Here is a 23,265-nt window from a genome sequence, read left to right as displayed (position 1 = left end):
ATATAGATATAGTTACATAGATCAATAGTTGTATGTGTATAACTACTCAGTCTCACTGTAGATATATAGGTGAAGAGATATATACATATTGAATATAACTACCTATAGCTATATGTTATATATCTAATTCTATTATCTCTCTATCAAGATATGTAATCTATCTATCTATCCGCTCTGTTTTTTGAGAAAGGCTAGGGGAATGATACCATAGTAATAATTAGGAAATCCATTGCACATATTCACTAGAAAGAACCAGGGTTCCTTGGAGAGAAGGCTGGGGCCATGGTGAGCCAGAGAAATGACAAATGAACCTGCAACATCTCTGTGCCAAAACGTAAGGAGATGCTTAAGGACAAGACATACACACACTCACATGCGCACACACACACACATGTACACACACACACACACACACACACACACACACACACTAGAGCTGGATTTAAGAGACTCCCATCAGATTATCCTGAGACAATCTGCATGCCAAAATAAATTATACTATTTGATTATTACCTGTGAAATAAAGTAAGAATCCACAAATTTATACTTACATAAGTAAATAGTAGGGACGTTTTTCTTATAGTAAAATGCCAACTAATATTTATAGAAAGAAGGATAGAATTAGGAAACAATAACATGGTAACCATTGCAGTAATAATTGCTTTATACAAGATACATGAGTAAATGCTAAAACTAGAGAGAGAGTGTTTGATGAATAATGGCACTTTTACATGTTATCGGAGTATCTATGTTATTTAGTCATGAAATCGTGTCCAACACATTTGTGACTCCATGGACTGTAGTCTGCCAGGCTCTTGTCCATAGGATTATCCAGGCAAGAATACTGGAGTGGATTGCCTTCCTTCTCCAGAGTATCTAGACATAGATACTTATTGATTATAACAGGAAAATAGAGTTTTATAGTGGAGAAATATGGCAATCATGAATCTAATCAAGTGGTTGATAAAAATCTGTGTTGAAACAAATTGATATATTTGTGACTTCTGATATGAGGCCAATGAGAAGACCATCATACAATTTCTAGGGTATTTCTGACAAACACAAATAAAATCTATTCAACGGTGAGGAAAAAGAAGACAAATTAAAATTGATGGACATTTCAGAAATTAGTTTTCCTGTACTTATCAAAAACTTCAAGTCACTAAAGAAAGTAAAATTTAACACAATTCCAGATTAAAGAAAACAAGACCATAATAACTCAATGTAACTCAAACACTGAAAGTTTATTTCTATACAGAAAATTTTTGAAATACATTTTAAAATTTCTATATGGCTATCCATTAACAATAGTGTTGTATCAATGTTAGTTTTCTTTTTTAAATTGTGCTGTGATTATGTGAGAATATCCTTGTTGATTGAAGAACACTATCTCTGTCACTCATTTTCAGAGTATATGCGGATACATAATATTTATATCTATCTTGTCATAGAAAGACACAAAGCTAAATCAAATATAGGAAAATGTTAGCATTTGAAGAGTCTTTGTGAAGAGCATACTGGAATTATTTATTCCAGCTTTCTAATTTCTATATATAAAATTATGTATAATGAAAAAGTTGCATAATCTATTATTATACATCATTGCTTTTCCAAAATTTTCCAGTTTATTGTATTTTTTTTAGTTTTACTTTTTAATTTTTTTTAATTTTTATTTTTACTTTATTTTACTTTACAATACTGTATTGGTTTTTTGCCATACATTGACATGAATCCACCACACCATTATTATTTATTATTATTAATCAACAGAAGTTTTCTGTATGATATTTGAATAATTTCCAGATTACTTAGAAATTCTTCTCCAACCTCATGATCAGCTAAGTAATTACTGAGTTTTATACAGAAGAGCGTAGCGAGCTACAGTCCATGGTGTTGCAAGGAGTTGGACACGACTGAGCACACACAGCACATATTTACCATTCTCCATCAAAATCAAGACATCTTGGCTGTAAGATACACAATTACTTTGTGCACCCCTATGAAAGAAAAGTATGACATGCTATTCATTGTAATGCGCATCACTCTTTTAGTGATACTAAAATATTGACATATATATATATATATGTGTTAGAATTGGCAAAGTATGTTAATTCCTTAATTTAGGAACATTCAATTTTGCAATTAACCTAAAATTTATTTCAGCATATGTTACTACAGATTAATCTGTCTTCTTTATTATCCAATTATATATATTTTCTGATATCTTCTAATGTTTTTTCATTTACTGAATCCTCCTTTGCCTTTTCATAGAGAAATGTAAACTATTAATCTTAATTGACTCAAATATTAATCTTACCTTTGCCAATTTGTATCATGATTTATGCTTTAATATCTATTTTTCAGTTCAGTTTAGTTCAGTCACTCAGTTGTGTCCGACTCTTTGTGACCCCATGGAGTGCAGCACGCCAGGCCTCCCTGTCCATCACCAACTCCCGGAGGTTACTCTGACTCATGGCCATTAAGTCGGTGATGCCATTCAGCCATCTTATCCTCTGTCATCCCCTTCTCCTTTCATCTTAAATCTTTCCCAGCATCAGGGTCTTTTCAAATGAGTCAGTTCTTTGCATCAGGTGGCCAAAGTATTGGAGTTTCAGCTTTAGCATCAGCTCTTCCAATGAATATGTAGGACTGATCTCCTTTAGAATGGACTCTCCTTGCAGTTCAAGGGACTCTCGCGTCCTCTCTAACATCACAGTTCAAAAGCATCAATTCTTCTGCATTCAGCTTTCTTTATAGTCCAACTCTCACATCCATACATGACTATTGAAAAAACCATAGCTTTGAGTAGATGGACCTTTGTTGGCAAAGTAATGTCTCTGCTCTTTAATATGCTGTCATTTTTGGTCATAACTTCTCCTCCGAGGAACAAGTGTCTCATTTCATGGCTACAGTCACCATCTTCAGTGATTTGGGAGCCCCCCCAAAAAAGTCTGTCACTGTTACCACTGTTTCCTTGTCTATTTGCCATGAAGTGATGGGCCCAGATGACATGATCTTAGTTTTCTGAATGTTGAGTTTTAAGCCAACTTTTTCATTCTCCTCTTTCACTTTCATCAATAGGTCTTTAGTTCTTCTTCACTTTCTGCCATAAGGGTGGTGTCATTTGCATATCTGACATTATCGATATTTCTCCTGGCAATCTTGATCCCAGCTTGTGCTTCATCCAGCCCAGGGTTTCTCATGATGTACTTTGCATATAAGTTAAGTGAGTAGGGTGAGAATATGCAGCCTTGACATACTCCTTTTCCTATTTGGAACCAGTCTGTTGTTCCATGTCCAGTTCTAACTGTTGCTTCCTGACCTGCATACTGATTTCCCAAGAGCCAGGTCAGGTGGTGTGATATTTCCATCTCTTTCAGAATTTTCCACAGTTTGTGGTGATCCACACAGCCAAAGTCTTTGGCATAGTCAATAAAGCAGAAATAGATATCTATTTTCATGGAACTCTCTTGCTTTTTCAATTATCCAACGGATGTTGACAATTGGATCTCTGGTTATTCTGCCTTTTCCAAAACCAGCTTGAACATCTGGAAGTTCACGTTTCACATATTGTTGAAGTCTGGCTTAGAATTTTGAACATTACTTTACTAGTGCACGCAATGAGTGCGTTTGTGCAGTAGTTTGAGCATTCTTTGGCATTGCTTTTCTTTGGGCAATATCTATTTTTAGTTGACTTTTTTGCTGTATTTATTATTGTCTTTATTTCTATATAATTTTTGGACTTTAGGAAGGTTATATACTGTTTTTTGGAGAAGGCAATGGCACCCAACTCCAGCACTCTTGCCTGGAAAAGCCCATGGATGGAGGAGCCTGGTGGGCAGCGGTCCATGGGGTCGCTAAGAGTTGGACACAACTGAATGACTTCACTTTCACTTTTCACTTTCATGCATTGGAGAAGGCAATGGCAACCCACTCCAGTGTTCTTGCCTGGAGAATCCCAGGGATGAGGGAGCCTGGTGGGCTGCCGTCTATGGGGTCGCACAGAGTCGGACACGACTGAAGCAACTTAGCAGCATACTGTTTTTAATTGTAATTGTTTTCTCTCTCTCTCTCTTTAAAAAATAAAACTAACATAATGCATGTTTGATGTGAACTTCTGATTACCATCCACTTCTCTCTCTAGGAAGCCCAGGAGAAGTCCACCTTACTGTTATAGCCCCAGTAGATACCATATTTTTACTTACAATTTGTTAGAGTGATCAGAGGCACACTTGGCTCTCTGATCATCTTTCCATTCATCTACTATGTTAGTGTAATTGGATGGGATATTGAACCCCTCTGGCAAATTCTTGCTTTACTACTTCCTTTATTCATCCTTTCAAGCAATTTCCTGAAAACGATGGCCAGTTCTTCTAAACTATTAATCCAAGAAGAGAAATCTGCTTTATCAGTATTGCAAATTTACCTCATTATCATAGTAAATCATGGAAGGAAGGGGACCAGTTAAGTTCTGGGGATGCAACTTAGTCTCCAAAGGACTTCCTTGTTTCTGAAGCAAGATTCCTTACTCATGGGTTTCTAAACACATATATAATATTAAGAAATAAAACTATCATTAATAACAGCAATAGAAAATGACACCAACATGAAATAATGCTAATAATAAAGACTGAGTTATCATCACCACCTCTCATATGAAATAGATTCATGTGACTTACACACCTGTTTCAATGTTCTTAATGAGTTAGTAGACAAGGTCTTCTACTGATGAAGCAAAGGCAAATGCTGGGTATGGGGAGCTTAATGAAGTTTTGTAAAGGCTGTAGAAAGGCAAAATGAATGTGATCAGGAGTCGGTGAGTGACCTACAGAATTTTATGAAGTTTGCGGCATTCAATTCAGAATACAGTAGACATTCAACTAACATTCAGTTAAGGACATATCAAGCCACATCTTTAAGGTAAAGTTGTTTCAGTACCCTTCAGTCCAAGCTCAGTTGCATAAAAGGCAATCATTCCTTACGTATCAGAAATCCTTTCTACAATGTGTGACTGCATCCTTGAATACTTCAAAATGGAAGGAAATTAACTTGGTTCTTACAAAAACCGTTTCAGTGTTAAATAGTTCTTATTTTCAAACCTCATATTTTGAGGGAAATTATTCATTTAAAATTGTTTCAATTAAGTAATTTTTAAATGAATATTTGAAATACAGTTGATTTACCATGCTATGTTAGTTGCTGGTGTACAGCAAAGTTATTCATATATATAAGAATATAGGGCTTCTCTGGTGGCCAAGATGGTAAAGAATCTGCCCACAATGTTGGAAAACCTGGGCCCAATCCCTGGGTCAGGAAGTTCCCCTGGAAAAGGAAATAGCAACCCGTTCCAGTATTCTTGCCTAGAGAATCCCAGGGACAGTGTAGATTGACAGGTTACAATCTGTGAGGTGGCAAAGACATGGAAATGACTGAGTGACTAACACTTCACTTTTCATTTTAAGAATATATATATGTATATTGTATATATATATATACTTTTCCATTCTATCATAGGATATTGAATATAGTTATCTATGCTATACATTAGGACCTTGTTGTTTATCCATCCAAATATAATAGTTTGTATATGCTAACTTCAAACTCCTCCTCCAACCCGTCCTTACCACCCTCGTTGGCAGCCACAGTCTGTTGTGTGTGAGTTTGTTTCTATTTCATAGATATCATATATCACTTATGCGTGGAATCTAAAATATGACAAAAATGACTTATCTACAAAACTATTCACTTAAAAATTTTATCTATTACTTCTGGATCTACTCCCTTGGATCTTTTCATTATTTCTTGATTAGCTTTATGTTGGCCTCTTTCAATAAGCAGATGTTGTTTACTTGTAACCCCATCTCATCACTTCTGTAGGGTGGGCAGAATCAGCTCTACTTTAGAACACACACTTTGTCCCTGAAAGGACCATAGGCTCTGTTTGTGGCTCTTCCTCCTTCAGAAAGTATTCAAGTATAGTATTTATTGTGAAAAGTATCTAAACATATTTATCATTGTCTCTCATCTTTCCCAGTCAGTTTCTTAAATATTTACTACATCCTTTCTTGACACAAAATGCTCAAACTAAGTTTAAAAGATAATTTTAGCTCTTCTCGAAATTTTTGGTAGAATTCAGCTGTGAAGCCATCTGGACCTGGGCTTTTGTTTGCTGGAAGATTTCTGATTACAGTATCAATTTCCGTGCTTGTGATGGGTCTGTTAAGATTTTCTATTTCTTCCTGGTTCAGTTTTGGAAAATTGTACTTTTCTAAGAATTTGTCCATTTCTTCCACGTTGTCCATTTTATTGGCATACAACTGCTGATAGTAGTCTCTTATGATCCTTTGTATTTCTGTGTTGTCTGTTGTGATCTCTCCATTTTCATTTCTAATTTTATTGATTTGATTTTTCTCTCTTTGCTTCTTGATGAGTCTGGCTAATGGTTTGTCAATTTTATTTATCCTTTCAAAGAACCAGCTTTTGGCTTTGTTGATTTTTGCTATGGTCTCTTTTGTTTCTTTTGCATTTATTTCTGCCCTAATTTTTAAGATTTCTTTCCTTCTACTAACTCTGGGGTTCTCCAATTCCTCCTATTCTATTGCTTTAGTTGTAGAGTTAGGTTATTTATTTGACTTTTTTCTTGTTTCTTGAGGTATGCCTGTATTGCTATGAACTTTCCTCTTAGCACTGCTTTTATAGTGTCCCACAGGTTTTGGGTTGTTGTGTTTTCATTTTCATTAGTTTCTATGCATATTTTGATTTCTTCTTTGATTTCTTCTGTGATTTGTTGGTTATTCAGAAGTGTGTTGTTCAACCTCCATATGTTGGAATTTTTAATAGTTTTTCTCCTGTAGTTGAGATCTAATCTTGTCCACTTTCACCGCTACTATTCAACATAGTTCTGGAAGTTTTGGCCACAGCAATCAGAGCAGAAAAAGAAATAAAAGGAATCCAAATTGGAAAAGAAGAAGTAAAACTCTCACTGTTTGCAGATGACATGATCCTCTACATGGAAAACCCTAAAGACCACCAGAAAATTACTAGAGCTCATCAATGAATATAGTAAAGTTGCAGGATATAAAATCAACACACAGAAATCCCTTGCATTCCTATACACTAATAATGAGAAAGTAGAAAAAGAAATTAAGGAAACAATTCCATTCACCATTGCAACGAAAAGAATAAAATGCTTAGGAATATATCTACCTAAAGAAACTAAAGACCTATATATAGAAAACTATAAAATACTGATGAAAGAAATCAAAGAGGACACTATTAGATGGAGAAATCTACCATGTTCATGGATCGGAAGAATCAATATAGTGAATATGAGTATACTACCCAAAGCAATTTACAAATTCAATGCAATCCCTATTAAGCTACCAGCCATATTTTTCACAGAACTAGAACCAATAATTTCAAGATTTGTATGGAAATACAAAAAACCTCGATTTGCCAAACCAATCTTGAGAAATAAGAACGGAACTGGAGGAATCAACTTGCCTGACTTCAGGCTCTACTACAAAGCCACTGTCATCAAAACAGTATGGTACTGGCACAAAGACAGACATATAGATCAATGGAACAAAATAGAAAGCCCAGAGATAAATCCACACACATATGGACACCTTATCTTTGACAAAGGAGGCAAGAATATACAATGGAGTAAAGACAATCTCTTTAACAAGTGGTGCTGGGAAAACTGGTCAACCACTTGTAAAAGAATGAAACTAGATCACTTTCTAACACCGCACACAAAAATAAACTCAAAATGGATTAAAGATCTAAATGTAAGATCAGAAACTATAAAACTCCTAGAGGAGAACATAGGCAAAACACTCTCAGACATAAATCACAGCAGGATCCTCTATGATCCACCTCCCAGAATTCTGGAAATAAAAGCAAAAATAAACAAATGGGATCTAATTAAAATTAAAAGCTTCTGCACAACAAAGGAAACTATAAGCAAGGTGAAAAGACAGCCTTCTGAATGGGAGAAAATAATAGCAAATGAAGCAACTGACAAACAACTAATCTCAAAAATATACAAGCAACTTATGCAGCTCAACTCCAGAAAAATAAACGACCCAATCAAAAAATGGGCCAAAGAACTAAATAGACATTTCTCCAAAGAAGACATACGGATGGCTAACAAACACATGAAAAGATGCTCAACATCACTCATTATTAGAGAAATGCAAATCAAAACCACAATGAGGTACCACTTCACACCAGTCAGAATGGCTGCGATCCAAAAATCTGCAAGCAATAAATGCTGGAGAGGGTGTGGAGAAAAGGGAACCCTCCTACACTGTTGGTGGGAATGCAAACTAGTACAGCCACTATGGAGAACGGTGTGGAGATTCCTTAAAAAATTGCAAATAGAACTACCTTATGACCCAGCAATCCCACTGCTGGGCATACACACCGAGGAAACCAGAATTGAAAGAGACGCATGTACCCCAATGTTCATTGCAGCACTGTTTATAATAGCCAGGACATGGAAACAACCTAGATGTCCATCAGCAGATGAATGGATAAGAAAGCTGTGGTAGATATACACAATGGAGTAGTACTCAGCCGTTAAAAAGAATTCATTTGAATCAGTTCTGATGAGATGGATGAAACTGGAGCCGATTATACAGAGTGAAGTAAGCCAGAAAGAAAAACACCAATACAGTATACTAACACATATATATGGAATTTAGGAAGATGGCAATGACGACCCTGTATGCAAGACAGGGAAAGAGACACAGATGTGTATAACGGACTTTTGGACTCAGAGGGAGAGGGAGAGGGTGGGATGATTTGGGAGAATGACATTCTAACATGTATACTATCATGTGAATTGAATTGCCAGTCTATGTCTGACGCAGGATGCAGCATGCTTGGGGCTGGTGCATGGGGATGACCCAGAAAGATGTTCTGGGGAGGGAGGTGGGAGGGGGGTTCATGTTTGGGAATGCATGTAAGAATTAAAGATTTTAAAATTTAAAAAATAAAAAACTAAAAATTAAAAAAAAAAAATAAACTGCATTGGGAGGCAGGTTCTTTACCACTAGCGCCATCTGGGAAGCCCCAGTGCGTTAAATAACTCTGTCTATACCCTAGTTTACCCCTGCCTGGATCCCTAAGCTCTTTACTTCAACAGGACACCATGAGACTTTGATTCTCTTAAGAATGGGTAACCTTATAGTTACCTTAAAGGCCCTTGTAGTACAAAATTGACACACAGTTGAAAATGAATGCAAAAGAAAAACGTTTGAATGTGGGTAGTTGGGGGTTAGAGAGTACACATTTATACAATAAATACCACCCCCTTCACATAAATTAATATGGTTTTGCAAATATGTGCAAGGCAAATGTTGTGATGGCCTTATTGAGACTGGAGAACAGGGTGGGAGAGAGAGGGATCAAAAAAAAAAAAAAGATAATTTTAAAATAGAGAAAAAATTATTTTTCTAATAAACCTTAGTAGCAGCAAAAAAGAGTAAGAATGATGGTTCTAGGAAGGCTTACTGCCTGTAGCTATTTCTTCAATTCTCAGACGTATGTTTTTAAAATTAACGGAATCATAAAGTGAACTGATGTCTTGAGAGGCAAAGGAAAAAATGGTTGTTATTGGCGAACATCTGCAAGAACTTTCTTCGGTTTTGTTTGCTTGCCATAGTGAACCCAGGCTTGGGAAGAGATGGTAACATACAGAGGAAGCACAGTGCATAAACAACACACAGTATAAACCAGCGCAAGATCCTGTATAGAAACTGTTTACAGTAAACATGCTACAAGCCCCACAGAACAGAAACAGTTTAAATTCACAGTACATTTAAGTTAATGTTGTTATACAGAGTCATTTAATAAAGAATTATAGCTTCAAGGTATAGTGTTAGTCTATACTATTTAGTTATAATTTACTTGCAAGTAATATAGAGCCTCCAGTGTATTTGCAAGATCAAGAGGATATATGGCACTAAGAGATACACATCCAGAGAGCCATAAAAGAAAGCTATTTGTACCTGAAGTTGAGAGATTTAGAACATAAGCTACATTTACAGACATTTTTACCTTTCGTATTGGGCTGAACATACCATAATTAATTGTGCAGACCTGAAAGAAAGAGGACATTGAAGTAGTCCCTGCAAAGAAAATCTGGAGAGCAGTGGCACTGAACCTAAATAATAAAAGATTCTACTCTTTGTCTCCATACACTATTTTACCTGTTCCAATCAATTCACTGCCTAAAGAAGAGACTTAGGAATATTATTAATCTTTTTTTTCTTCACTGAGTAAAATAGAAACTCAATGCCTTCAACCCAGCTTTCCTGATCCATCATGACTGGATGCTGCCTTAAACTATCAAGCCATCATTCCAGCCTTTTTGCCTGCTATTTGCCTGCACTAAGTTGGCTCCATAGCCCAACTTAACCACTCAGCACCCAGCTTATCCTTCCTCCTGGACTAATCGCAATTGTCCAGAAAAAAATGACACCCAATATGAGAAAGAAAATCTCCATATTTCACAGTATTTTTGTTATTAGTACTATCTTTATTTGGATTGAATGAAAATTCAAATATGTTAAACATATCAGAAGCTTTAGGATAATCTTTGATAGGCTCTGTGTTCGATGTGGTTTTACAGCTAAATTTAAGTATGTAAAGAATTTTCTTTCTCCCTACATACATGCACAAACACACACACCTGCATATTTAAATTGAAATATCTCAGTGTTCTTTTTTAGACAGAACTTGAAATTCCATATGCAATATGAAATACTAGGAAGCCATTAAAGATGACAGTGCAGCAATATTTTGAAATATGTTTTTCTGGGATAAATTCACTTAAATTATAAAAGTATTAATCTCTGGTTGTAGTTTTCAAGGCACTTTATTTTAGAGGAATCCTCTTCTCATTGTAACAAAAAACTGCAATTCATAATTAATATTAAAAGTATGTGACTATTGTTTACAATATAGATTATACACACAGAGAAATGAGTTAAATATAAACAACTATTGTCAAAGGTTTGTTAATTTCTCTTGTCTTCTGTTCTGGTTTTGTTGTTTTATTGATTTAGGACTCTTTCCCCCAATCTTATGGGTATAGTTTTTTCTTAGAAGGAAGATACCCAGTGTGATTTAAGGTTTCTGTACCATCTCCAGGATTCCAGTGGGATCATGAATCAAGCCTGAACAATTCTGGCTCCATGGATTGCGGTAAGTCTGGGACTCCAGTAGCTCTCAGTCTTGCATGGAGAAATAAACTTACTTATTGGATCAGTTAGAGATACACAGAGCCCCCAAATGGAGAAAGGTAAGGACATGTTGTCTCAAGCATCGTTCTGAACTATTGCATTAGTCATGCCTAAAAACCAGTCCACATCCCAGAGAAGTAAGTTAACATGGGGTCTTTCAAGTTGATATGAGTTGAATTTGTATCATTTGCAACTGGAAGTCATTGCCCATCTCTTATATTCAACTCTTTCAGTATCACATTGTTTTTGTTCCCATAGGAGAATAAAACTTTGATCCATGTGCCATCATTGGGCAAATAATAAATGAAGATATCTATGCTTTTAATTCTATCATGTTACTTTATATTTTGGCCTTAAAACTAGCTTATATGTAGTTTTGTCCCTCTTGCCCAATTTTGTTAAATTTTCTCTGGTGTTCATTTTTTATCTTCTTTTTATAAAAACACTGATTTGAAAGGTTCATTCATCTCTCAAGCTGCTGAAATATTTCAAGTGACTTTTTTTAGAAAGGATACGTGGGTGTTATACTTTCATAGTCCTTGCTTGTCTAAATTCCTTTGTTCCCACACATAAATGATAGCCTCTCTGAGGATAGAGCATTTGTTTCACAATATAAAGCCCTTTGAAGCTGTGGATATTAGGATTTGTGGAAGTCTGAAGCAAACACTTTTCTTTTGCAGAAACTTTATTTTCAAGGCTCCAGTAATTATTTCTTAATTACTTAATCTTACATCTATTAATGGAATTGGCTTTATAATAAGACTTACCTTACGGGGCGGGGGGGGAGGAGGGAGGGAGGTTCAGGATGGGGAACACGTGTATACCTGAGGTGGATTCATGTTGATGTATGGCAAAACCAATACAATATTGTAAAGTAATTAACCTCCAATTAAAATAAATAAACTTATATTAAAAAATAAATTTCAAAAATTTTACTTTAGTAGTGAATTTCATTGTTTTAGATAGAAATAATAGTAATACAGCATTAGCTCTTCCAGAGACAAATAAGGAATCATACCTTCATACTTATCTTATACAATCTTTCATAAATTTTATTGATTAAAAAAACTGATAAATTCTCTACCTGATTCTAGTCATAATGAACTATCTACTACCAGACTAGCCACTCTGCCTTCAGAAACCATGCACCGGGAGAGGATATGAAACAAGTCTTTTCAGAGGTTAGATAATAATGTGATCTCTGAGAATAGGAAACAGGAAACATATCAAAGTGGCTTTTTGGCTACAAGCACATTTCAGAATGAAGGGCAGGAAGGATGTGCCTAACAGAATAAACAGTAATGTAGAGGTGAGGGGATGGAGAAGAGAGCTCTGGGATGCTGAGTTGCTGGCTTTTGTGCAGGCCTCTGAGTCTTCCCTGAGGGTCAGGCAGTAAAGAATCTGCCTATAATATGGGAGATTTGTGTTCAGTTCCTGGGTTGAGAAGATTCCCTGGAGGAGGAAATGGCCACCCAATCCAGTATTCCTGCCTAGAAAATCCCATGGACAGAGGAGCCGACAGGCTACAGTCCATGGGGTCACAAACAGCTGGACACAACTGAGTGAGTAACACTTGGAAGCAGGGTTGCAAAGAATTGCATAGACTTACAGCAAAGCCCTGGCTTACAATAATACATTAAGAAGGAGAAGGTACAGCAAAAGTCAATAGCTTTCAAAATAGAATAACATAAATGTCAACTCATCCAAAGAAACCAAGAAAATTATATATATATGTATATATATAATTGAAAACTAGGAAAATTATATATATAATTGAAAACTAGGAAAATTATATATATATATAATTGAAAACTAGGAAAATGATACATTTAAACCCATATAAACACATATGATTACATTATATGTATAAAAACTAACCACTCAAAATACATTGGTTATGGTTTCTTTTATCTTAACACATAGAACATATTTATAACATGATTTGCATCCTAGTTTGCTTGTGTTTCCCAGTCTGTTGTTTCCCAGTCTGTTGACTGAATCATATCATCCACATTGTTTGCATGCCTGATAATTTTTTTCTGGAATCCAGAATTTGCAATAACTTCAAAATAACTTCTAGTGATGGAAAAGAAATAATAAGAAATAGAATATAAATTGGATAAGATAATTGTTCAGTTGCATGGACTGCAGCACTTCAGGCTTTCCTGTCCTTCATATCTCCCAGATTTTGCTCAGATTCTGTTCACTGAGTCGGTTATACTATCAAACCGGTTCATTCTCTGTCGCTCCCTTCTCCTTTTGCCTTCAATCTTTCCCAGCATCAAGAGCTTTTACAATGAGTTAGCACTTCACATCAGGTAGCCAAAGTATTGGAGTTTCAGCTTTAGCATTAGTCCTTCCAGTGAATATTCAGGGTTAATTTCCTTTAGAATTGATTCATTTGTTTCTTCTCCTTGGAGCGCAAGGGACTCTCAAGAGTCTTCTACAGCACCATGATTTGAAGCATCAATTCTTTGGCACTCAGCCTTCTTTATGGTCCAACTCTAACACCCATACATGACTTTGACAAGAGGGACCTTTGTTGGCAAAGTGATGCCTTTGCTTTTTACTATGTCTAAGTGTGTCATACTTTCTTCCAAGAAGCTTTTTTTTTTTTTTTAATTTGATGGCTGCAGTCACCATCCACAGTGATTCTGGAGCTCAATAAAATAAAATCTGTCACTGCTGCCACTTTTTCCCCATCTATACACCATGATGTGGTGAGACTGGATGCCATGATCTTAGATTTTTTTAATGTTGAGTTTTAAATCAGTTTTTTTCACTCTATTCTTTCAACCTCATCAAGAAACTCTTTACTTCCTTTTCAACTTCACTTTTAATTCCTTTTCATACTTTCTATTAGGCTTGTATGATTGGCATGTCTGAGGTGGTTGTTATTTCTTCTGGCTATCTTGATTCCAACTTGTGATTCATCCAGCCTGGCATTTTACATGATGTACTCTGCATGGATGCTAAATATTCAGGGTGACAATATTTTGCCTTAATGTACTTATTTCTCAATTTTGAACCAGTGATTTCTTCCATGTAAGGTTCTAATTGTTGCTTTTCTGTCTGCAAACAGGTTTCTCAGGAGACAAGTCTGGTATTCCCACATCTTTTAAATTTTCCACAGTTTGTTGTGATTCACATAGTCAAAGGCTTTAGTGTAGTCAATGAAGCAGAAGTAAATGTTTTTTCCTGTAATTATCTTACTCTCTCTATGCTCCAAAAGTTTTGGCAATTTGATCTCTGCCTCCTCTGCTTTTTCTAAACCCAGCTTGTACATCTGGAATTTCTCAGTTCACACATTGCTGAAGCCTAGCTTGAAGGATTTTGAGCATAAACTTATACAGATACAATTTAATATTTTGATATAACAGATGACTTGTAAAGATTTATCTTTAAAATATATATTTATTCATTTTGGATGAGTACTAAAGGGTAGCTTACATAATTAGAAACAGAAAACATTTAACTTGCTTTCTCAATATTTCAGTTGGATGGAATAATGAAAGTAGACATTATCCTTATTTGACTTTGCCTTAGTGGACAATTCCTTTATTAAAAAATAGGCAGAATAGCTAAGCAGACATTTCTTAAAGGAGACATGCAGATGTCTGACAGGCATTTGAAAAGATGGTCAATATTGTTATTTACTAGATAAAAGCAAATCAAAGCCACAATGAGGTATTACCTCACAAGAGTCAGAATGACACCATTAAAAAAGTCTATACATAATAAAAGCTGGAATAGTTGTGGATAAAAGGGAGATCTCTTACACTGTTGGTGGGAATGTGAATTGTTGTAGCCACTATGGAGAACAGTATGGAGGTTTCAAAAAAAAACTAAAAATTAAGCTATCTCATGTCCCAGGAATCCCATTTCTGGGCATATATCTAGAGAAAACTCTAATTAAAAAGCATATTTGCAGCTCACTGTTCATAGCAACACTATTTACAATAGTCAAGATATGGAAGGAACCTAAATATCCTTCAACAGAGGAATGGATAAAGAAGATGTAGTACATATATAAAACAGAATATTAGTCATAAAAAGAATGAAATAATGCCATTTGAAGCAGCATGGACCTAGAGACTATCATACTAAATAAGTAAGTCAGACAAATATCATATGTATGATACCACTTATACATGGAATCTAAAAAAGTCATACAAACAAACTTATAAACAAAACAGAAATACATTGGAGACATAGCAAAAACAAACAAGGTTACCAAAGGGGTGAGGGGATAAATGAGGAGTTTGGGATTAACAGATGCATAGCACTGCATATGGGCTTCCCAGGTGTCGCCAGTGATAAAGAATTCGCTTGCCAAAGCAGGAGATGCAAGAGACATGGGCTTGATCCCTGGGTTAGGAAGATCTCCTGGACGAGGATGTGGCAATCAACTCTGCTATATTTGCCTGGAGAATCTCATGGACAGAGGAGCCTGGTGGGCTATGGTTCATAGGGTCATAAGAGTTGGACATGATTGAAGCAACTTAGCACACGTGCTACTGTATATAAAATAATCAACAAGGACCTACTCTGTAGCATGGGGAACTGTATTCAACATGTTATAATAATAAATAAAGGAAGAGAATCAGAAAAAAACAATATATGTATATATCTATAACTGAGTTACTTTGCTACTGTATGTCTGAAACTAATAATACATTGTAAATTAAGTAAACTTCAAATTTAAAAAAATAGTTTAAATAAAGCTATATGGAGAAGATATACATTTGTGTTCTGAGGTTTATAAGACAAGTAATAACTTGACTAAAAAATGTTCTTTTGGTACTATATACTATTTTCTAGGGTCCCTGACATTTCTACTGCTGAGCCTACATGATGAACTTTAAGTACACACTTGTTTGTAGTGTGAACCCTATTTTGCTTGAATATGGATGCATTTACTAGAAGCAAAATGAAATTTGTAGCTCTAATATTTTTCATAAAACAATTAACTGACAAAGTGACCCACCAATGAACTTAAAATTACATTACATTTAGACTATTGACATTTTCAAATAATCTATATTTGAAAATAAAGCACTTAATGATGCTGCTTTGGTCACTGACTCATGAATTTTATATAATTTGCCCTCTTTAGACTTAGACACAAGATACCAAATAAAACCAAATACACCTTAGAAGATCCTTTTAATTTTTAACAGATTTCAATGAATGTTCTTACAAAATGCAGACAATAATAATATAATTTAAAATACTTAGCCATATGAAGTTCCAGAGTCATCAAAAATAGACTGCAGCTTCCAGGATAGCAACTGAAATGCATTGTTGATACACTCTTTAAGACTGAAAATCTTAAGTATCTTTGGAAAATAACATACTTCTCACAGTTTGGATTTTTTTTTTTCTGCTGAATAAATATTTAACTCTTCCTATAACAATGAAAAATTGAAATTTAAAGTTATCTTTTCCAGCTAACTCTTTTCATTGCAAAGAAACAGTGTTTCCTTAGAATAAATTGGTTTTATCCATCAATTTAGTTTTGCCATTTTACCTATGGCATAATAGCTGACACTGTTTCTAATCTTTCCTGTCTGACTTGTCTTACTTTCAAAGATGGGCAGAACTAGACTTCTCCCACGCCATCACCCACAGAAGTTATGTTGTTTCCCCGGTACAAAGTCTCAGCATATTCTGCGGTAAGCTAGACGGAAGGAGATTTCACCATTTTTATGTTAGGTGTCTTATGGCATACTTTGCACACAGTGACCCTACATAGTCTCCTGCTTTATGTGGATTCCCATTCTAAATGAACGTTGGCAAATAGTGATGGAGTGACTGAAGTCATTCTGTTGTGTCCAACTCTTTTTAACCCCATAGACTGCAGCCTGCCAGGCTCCTCTTTCCATGGGATTTTCCAGTCAAGAATACTGGAGTGGGTTGCGATTTCCTTCTCCAAGGGATCTTCCTGACCCAGGGATTGAATCCAGGTCTTCCACACTGCAGGCAGACTCTTTACCATCTGAGTCACCAGGAAAGCCGAGATGCAGACAGAGATCACAGGCTCAGGAACTGATCCTGAAGTCTCTAACAGCTGGTTATTACATTAAGAAGTTAAAATACAAAGAGTTAAGAGTATATTTACATCCCAAAGACCTCCAAGGAACAAAGACACAAAGCAGATGGGATAAAGATCTTATATAAATTTCTTTAAAAAAAATAAATATATTCATTTTAATTGGAAGCTAATTACTTTACAATATTGTATTGCTTTTGCCATACATCAACATGAATCTGCCACGGATGTACACGTGTTCCCCATCCTGAAGCCCCCTCCCACCTCCTTCCCCATACCATCCCTCTGGGTCATCCCAGAGCACCAGCCCTGAGCATCCTGTATAATGCATTGAACCTGGACTGGTGATTTATTTCATGTATGGTATTATATATGTTTCAATGCCATTCTCCCAAATCATCCCACCCTCGCCCTCTCTCAGAGTCCAAAAGAGTATTTCATATGCCTGTGTCTCTTTTGCTGTCTCGCATACAGGGTTATCGTTTCCATCTTTCTAAATTCCATATATATGTGTTAGTATACTGTATTGGTGTTTTTCTTTCTGGCTTACTTCACTCTGTTTAATAGACTCCAGTTTCATCCACCTCATTAGAACTGATTCAAATGTATTATTTTCAATGGCTGAGTACTATTCCATTGCATATATGTACCACAGCTTTCTTATCCATTTGTCTGCTGGTGGACATCTAGGTTGCTTCCATGTCCTGGCTATTATAAACAGTGTTGAGATGAACACTGGGGTACACGTGTCTCTTTCAATTCTGGTTTCCTTGGTGTGTATGCCCAGCAGTGGGATTGCTGGGTCATATGGCAGTTCTATTTCCAGTTTTTTTAAGGAATCTCCACCCTGTTATCCTAGTGGCTGTACTAGTTTATATTCCCACCAACAGTGTAAGAGGGTTCCCATTTCTCCACGCCCTCTCCAGCATTTATTGCTTGTAGACTTTTGGATAGCAGCCATTCTGACTGGCGTGAAATGGTACCTCATTGTGGTTTTGATATGCATTTCTCTGATAAAGAGGGATGTTGAGCATCTTTTCATTTGTTTCTTTGCCATCTGTATGTCTTCTTTGGAGAAATGTCTGTTTAGTTCTTTGGCCCATTTTTTGATTGGGTCATTTATTTTTCTGGAATTGAACTGCAGGTGTTGCTTATATATATATTTGACATTAAATTTTTGTCAGTTGATTCATTTGTTATTATTTTATCCCATACTGAAAGCTGTCTTTTCACCTTGCTTACAGTTTCCTTTGTTGTGCAAAAGATTTTAATTTTAATTAGGTTCCACTTTTTATTTTGCTTTTTTTCCCAATATTCTGGGAGGTGGATCATAGAGGATCCTGCTGTGATTCATGTCAGAGAGTGTTTTGCCTGTGTTTTCCTCTAGGAAAGATCTTTAATCCATTTTGAGTTTATTTTTGTGTATGGTGTTAGAAAGTGTTCTAGCTTCATTCTTTTACAAGTGGTTGACCAGTTTTCCCAGCACCACTGTTTTGGGCTCCAAAATCACTGCAGATGGTGACTGCAGCTATGAAATTAAAAGACGCTTACTCCTTGGGAGAAAAGGTATGTCCAACCCAGATAGCATGTTCAAAAGCAGAGACATTTCTTTGCCGACTAAGGTCCGTCTAGTTGGGGCTATGGTTTTTCCTGTGGTCATGTATGGATATGGGAGTTAGATGGTGAAGAAGGCTGAGCACTGAAGAATTGATGCTTTTGAACTGTGGTGTTGGAGAAGACTCTTGAGAGTCCCTTGGACTGCAAGGAGATCCAACCAATCCATTCTGAAGGAGATCAGCCCTGGGATTTCTTTGGAAGGAATGATGCTAAAGCTGAAACTCCAGTACTTTGGCCACCTCATGCAAAGATTTGACTCATTGGAAGACTCTGATGCTGGGAGGGATTGGGGGCAGGAAGAGAAGGGGATGACAGGGGATGAGATGGCTGGATGGCATCACGGACTCGATGGACGTGAGTCTGAGTGAACTCCACGTGTTGGGGATGGACAGGGAGGCCTGGCATGCTGCGATTCATGGGGTCACAAAGAGTTGGACACGACTGAGCGACTGAACTGAACTACACTTGTTAAAGAGATTGTCTTTAATCCATTGTATATTCTTGCCTCTTTGTCAAAGATAAGGTGTCCATAGGTGTGTGGATTTATCTCTGGGCTTTCTATTTTGTTCCATTGATCTATATTTCTGTCTTTGTGCCAATACCATATTGTCTTGATGACTGTGGCTTTGTAGTAGAGCCTGAAACCAGGCAGGTTGATTCCTCCAATTCCATTGTTCTTTCTCAAGATTCCTTTGGCTATTCGAGGTTTTTTGTATTTCTATACAAGTTGTAAAATTATTTGTTCTAGCTCTGTGAACAGTATCATTGGTAGCTTGATAGGTATTTCATTGAACCTATAGATTGCTTTAGGTAGTAATTGCTTTAGGTAGTATACTCATTTTCACTATATTGATTCTTCTGATCCATGAACATGGTATATTTCTCCATCTATTAGTGTCCTCTGTGATTTCTTTCACCAGTAAGTTTCTATTTTTAAAAGAATTCAGGCTCCAGTTAAATTCATTTTTATATGCTAAAACTGCAACATAAATAGGCTAGATTCTAAGATTATTTTCTTTGAATACAAAATGCTTTATATACAACACTCATTTGTCATGTTCATAATCCTTTAATTAATGGATCTGTCAGCTGTCAGGCTCCTCAGTCCATGGAATTCTCCAGGCAAGAAAACTGGAGAGAGTAGTCATTCTCTTCTCCAGGGAATCTCCCCAACCCAGGGATTGATCCCTGGCTTCCAGCATTGCAGGCGTATTCATACTAAGTACTAGAATAATCAAGGTACACATTCCAAATCTTTACCTTAAAATATTCCCTTTCTTTCATTGCATACAGCCACTCTTCTCAGACCCCATCACTGGTGGCTACTTACTTGTTTTCTGATCCCATTTTATTGTCCTTTCCATCTTCTTCTGCAGGGACTCCAAAATTGCAACTCACTGCTGAACAACCATTGACAGGAGAATGTTGGATCCCACCAAAAAAAGGTACCCCATGTCCAAGGGTAAAGTAGAGACTCTTGAAAGTCCCTTGGATTGTAATCCTAAAGGAAATCAGTCCTGAATGTTCATTGGAAGGACTGATGCTGAAGCTGAAGCTCTCGTACTTCAGCCACTTGAGTCGAAGAATTGACTCATTGGAAAAGACCCTGATGCTGGGAAAGATTGAAAGCAGGAAGAGAAGGAGATGACAGAGGATGAGATAGTTGTATGGCATCAGCGACTAGATCGACATGAGTTTGAGCAAGCTCTGAGAGTTGGTGATAGATAGGGAAGCCTGGTGTGTTGCAGTGCTTGGGGTTGCAAAGACTCAACTGAATGACAGAACTGAACTGAACTGATTGCCTTTTCCAAACCATAATGTAAATGGATCTATGAACTGTGCACCTTTTTGAGTCTGGCTTCTTTTCCTTTATTACAATATATTAAGACCCATTCTTGTTACGGCATTCTTATAACCCCATTGCTTAGTAACTGGTTATTTATTACTAAATAGTATTGTGCTGATCTGTAAGTATGATTATCTGATGGTTCATTGGGCATTTCTCTCAATGTTTGAATATTAAGAGTAAATGCACTATACATGTCTGTGTACTGGCTTTTTTTTTTTGTAAATATAAGGGCTACTTAGAGGTATGTTGTTTAACAAATATTTGCCTATTTTTCAGATGCCTTTTCTGTTGCTGATTTCAAGTTTAATTTTATTGTGGTCAAAAAATACACCAAATATGGAGACAGAGCTTTACAAATTTTAAAGTTTTAGCTGTAGTCTGTATTGATGAACATTCAATAAAAATGTTAGTCTGCTGTTGTTGAGTGGAGTGTTGAAGTATGGTGTTAGGGTTTCCTCTGTTCCTCTAGCAGCCTGCTCTGCTGATGACTAAGGAGAATGTTGGGATCACTGGCTTTCCCAAAGGATGAGACTGTGATCTTTGCAGATCTACAGTTTTGCTTCTTGTGTTTGAAACTCTGCTATTTTGTGATATGCAGGGTCGTTATCTTCTTGAAAAATGTGTCCCTTTCTTACGGTTTTATTTCTCATTTTTATCCTTGTTATTACATTCCTTGTTATTAAGTCCAGGCACTTCAGCATTTTTTGTTTAGTGTTAAAATAAGTTGTCTTTCTTTTTTTTTTTTTTTCAGTTTATCTTTTAAAATTTGTAACATTATATGTACAAATTTACCCGTGGTGGATTCATGTCAATGTATCACAAAACTAATACAGTATTGTAAAGTAAAATAAAGTAAAAATAAAAATTAAAAAAAATAAAGAAAATGTATTGCTATTATATATAATTTGGTCTTGCTTTTTAACTGTATTAAAATTCTGTCATTTAATCGATGTGTTAATACTGTTTACATTTAAGGTAGTTATGCTGCTGCTGCTGCTTAGTCACTTCAGTCGTGTCTGACCCTGTGTGACCCCATAGATGGCAGCCCACCAGGCTCCCCCGTCCCTGGGATTCTCAAGGCAAGAACACTGGAGTGGGTTGCATTTCCTTCTCCAATGCATGAAAGTGAAAAGTGAAAGTGAAGTCGCTCAGTTGTGTCTGACTCTTAGTGATCCCATGGGCTGCAGCCTACCAGGCTCCTCTGTCCATGGGATTTTCCAGGCAAGAGTATTGGAATGGGTTGCCATTGTCTTCTCTGAAGGTATTTATAGGTATGGCTAAAGTCAAATCTATCATTTTGCTTGTATTTTTTTCTATTCGGTTTTATGTTCTGTTCTTTTCTTTTTGCTTTTAGATTATTGAATATTTGATTTTGTGATCCATTTTTCCTCCACTATGGCTAATTAGCTACACCATTTTTCTAACATCTTCGGTGTTGTCATAGAGTTTACAATATAAAATTTTGATATATTATTATCCACATTCAAATTATTATACTGGATCATCTCTAATGTAAGAAACTTATAATGTTACTTTAAATTGGTTCCTCTCAAATTGTGCTAGTTTTATCATGCAATTAATTTTATTTTCATTTATTTAGTTTTTATGAGATTTTACCAATTTACTTTTTTAATTTTTAAAAGTTATTGAAATATAGTTCAATACATCAGTATGTAGAAAATAGTGAGTTGATGATATTTGCATGATAAGCATAGTAACCATCTGTCACCACACAGTTATTACAACCATAGCCCTTATGCTGTATATTACATCCCCTTGGATTATTTATTTTCTCTCTGGCAGTTTGTATTTATACCTTTTAACCCCTTTGACCCAAGTCCCCACCCACTGTCCTGTGACAAATATATATGTTTGTTCTATGTTATCTATGAAACTGTTTCCATTTTTTCCTCTCTCTGTTTTCTTTCTTTTTTTTTTCTTTGAGGAGGTGTTAGATTTTGCAACTGAGTGAAATTATACAGCATTTTTCTTTCTCTGTCTGACATTTCACTACTACCCTTTATATCTATGCATGTTGTCACAAATTTCAAGATTTATTTATTTTTTTAAATTTTACTTTATTTTACTTTACAATACTGTATTGTAAAAAAAGATTTTGGACTCTGTGGGAAAGGGAGAGGGTGGCATGATTTGGGAGAATGGCATTGAAACATGTATACTGTCATGTAAGAAACGAATCACCAGTCTATGTTCGATACAGGATACAAGATGCTTGGGGCTGGTGCATGGGGATGATCCAGAGAGATGATATGGGGTGGGAGGTGGGAGGGGGGTTCAGGATTGGGAACTCATGTACACCAGTGGCTGATTCATGTCAATGTATGGCAAAACCAATACAGTATTGTAAAGTAAAATAAAGTGAAAATAAAAATTAAAAAAAATAAAAACAAATTGTAAACAAAAAAAATTAAAAAAGTAAATAAAATACAATCAACCAAGATTTGGAGAAAATCCAAAAGAAAATATAAACAGCG

The sequence above is a fragment of the Ovis canadensis genome, chromosome 4 (genome assembly GCF_042477335.2).
Source record: "Ovis canadensis isolate MfBH-ARS-UI-01 breed Bighorn chromosome 4, ARS-UI_OviCan_v2, whole genome shotgun sequence".
Lineage (NCBI taxonomy): Eukaryota > Metazoa > Chordata > Mammalia > Artiodactyla > Bovidae > Ovis > Ovis canadensis.
This window is presented reverse-complemented; position numbering follows the sequence as displayed.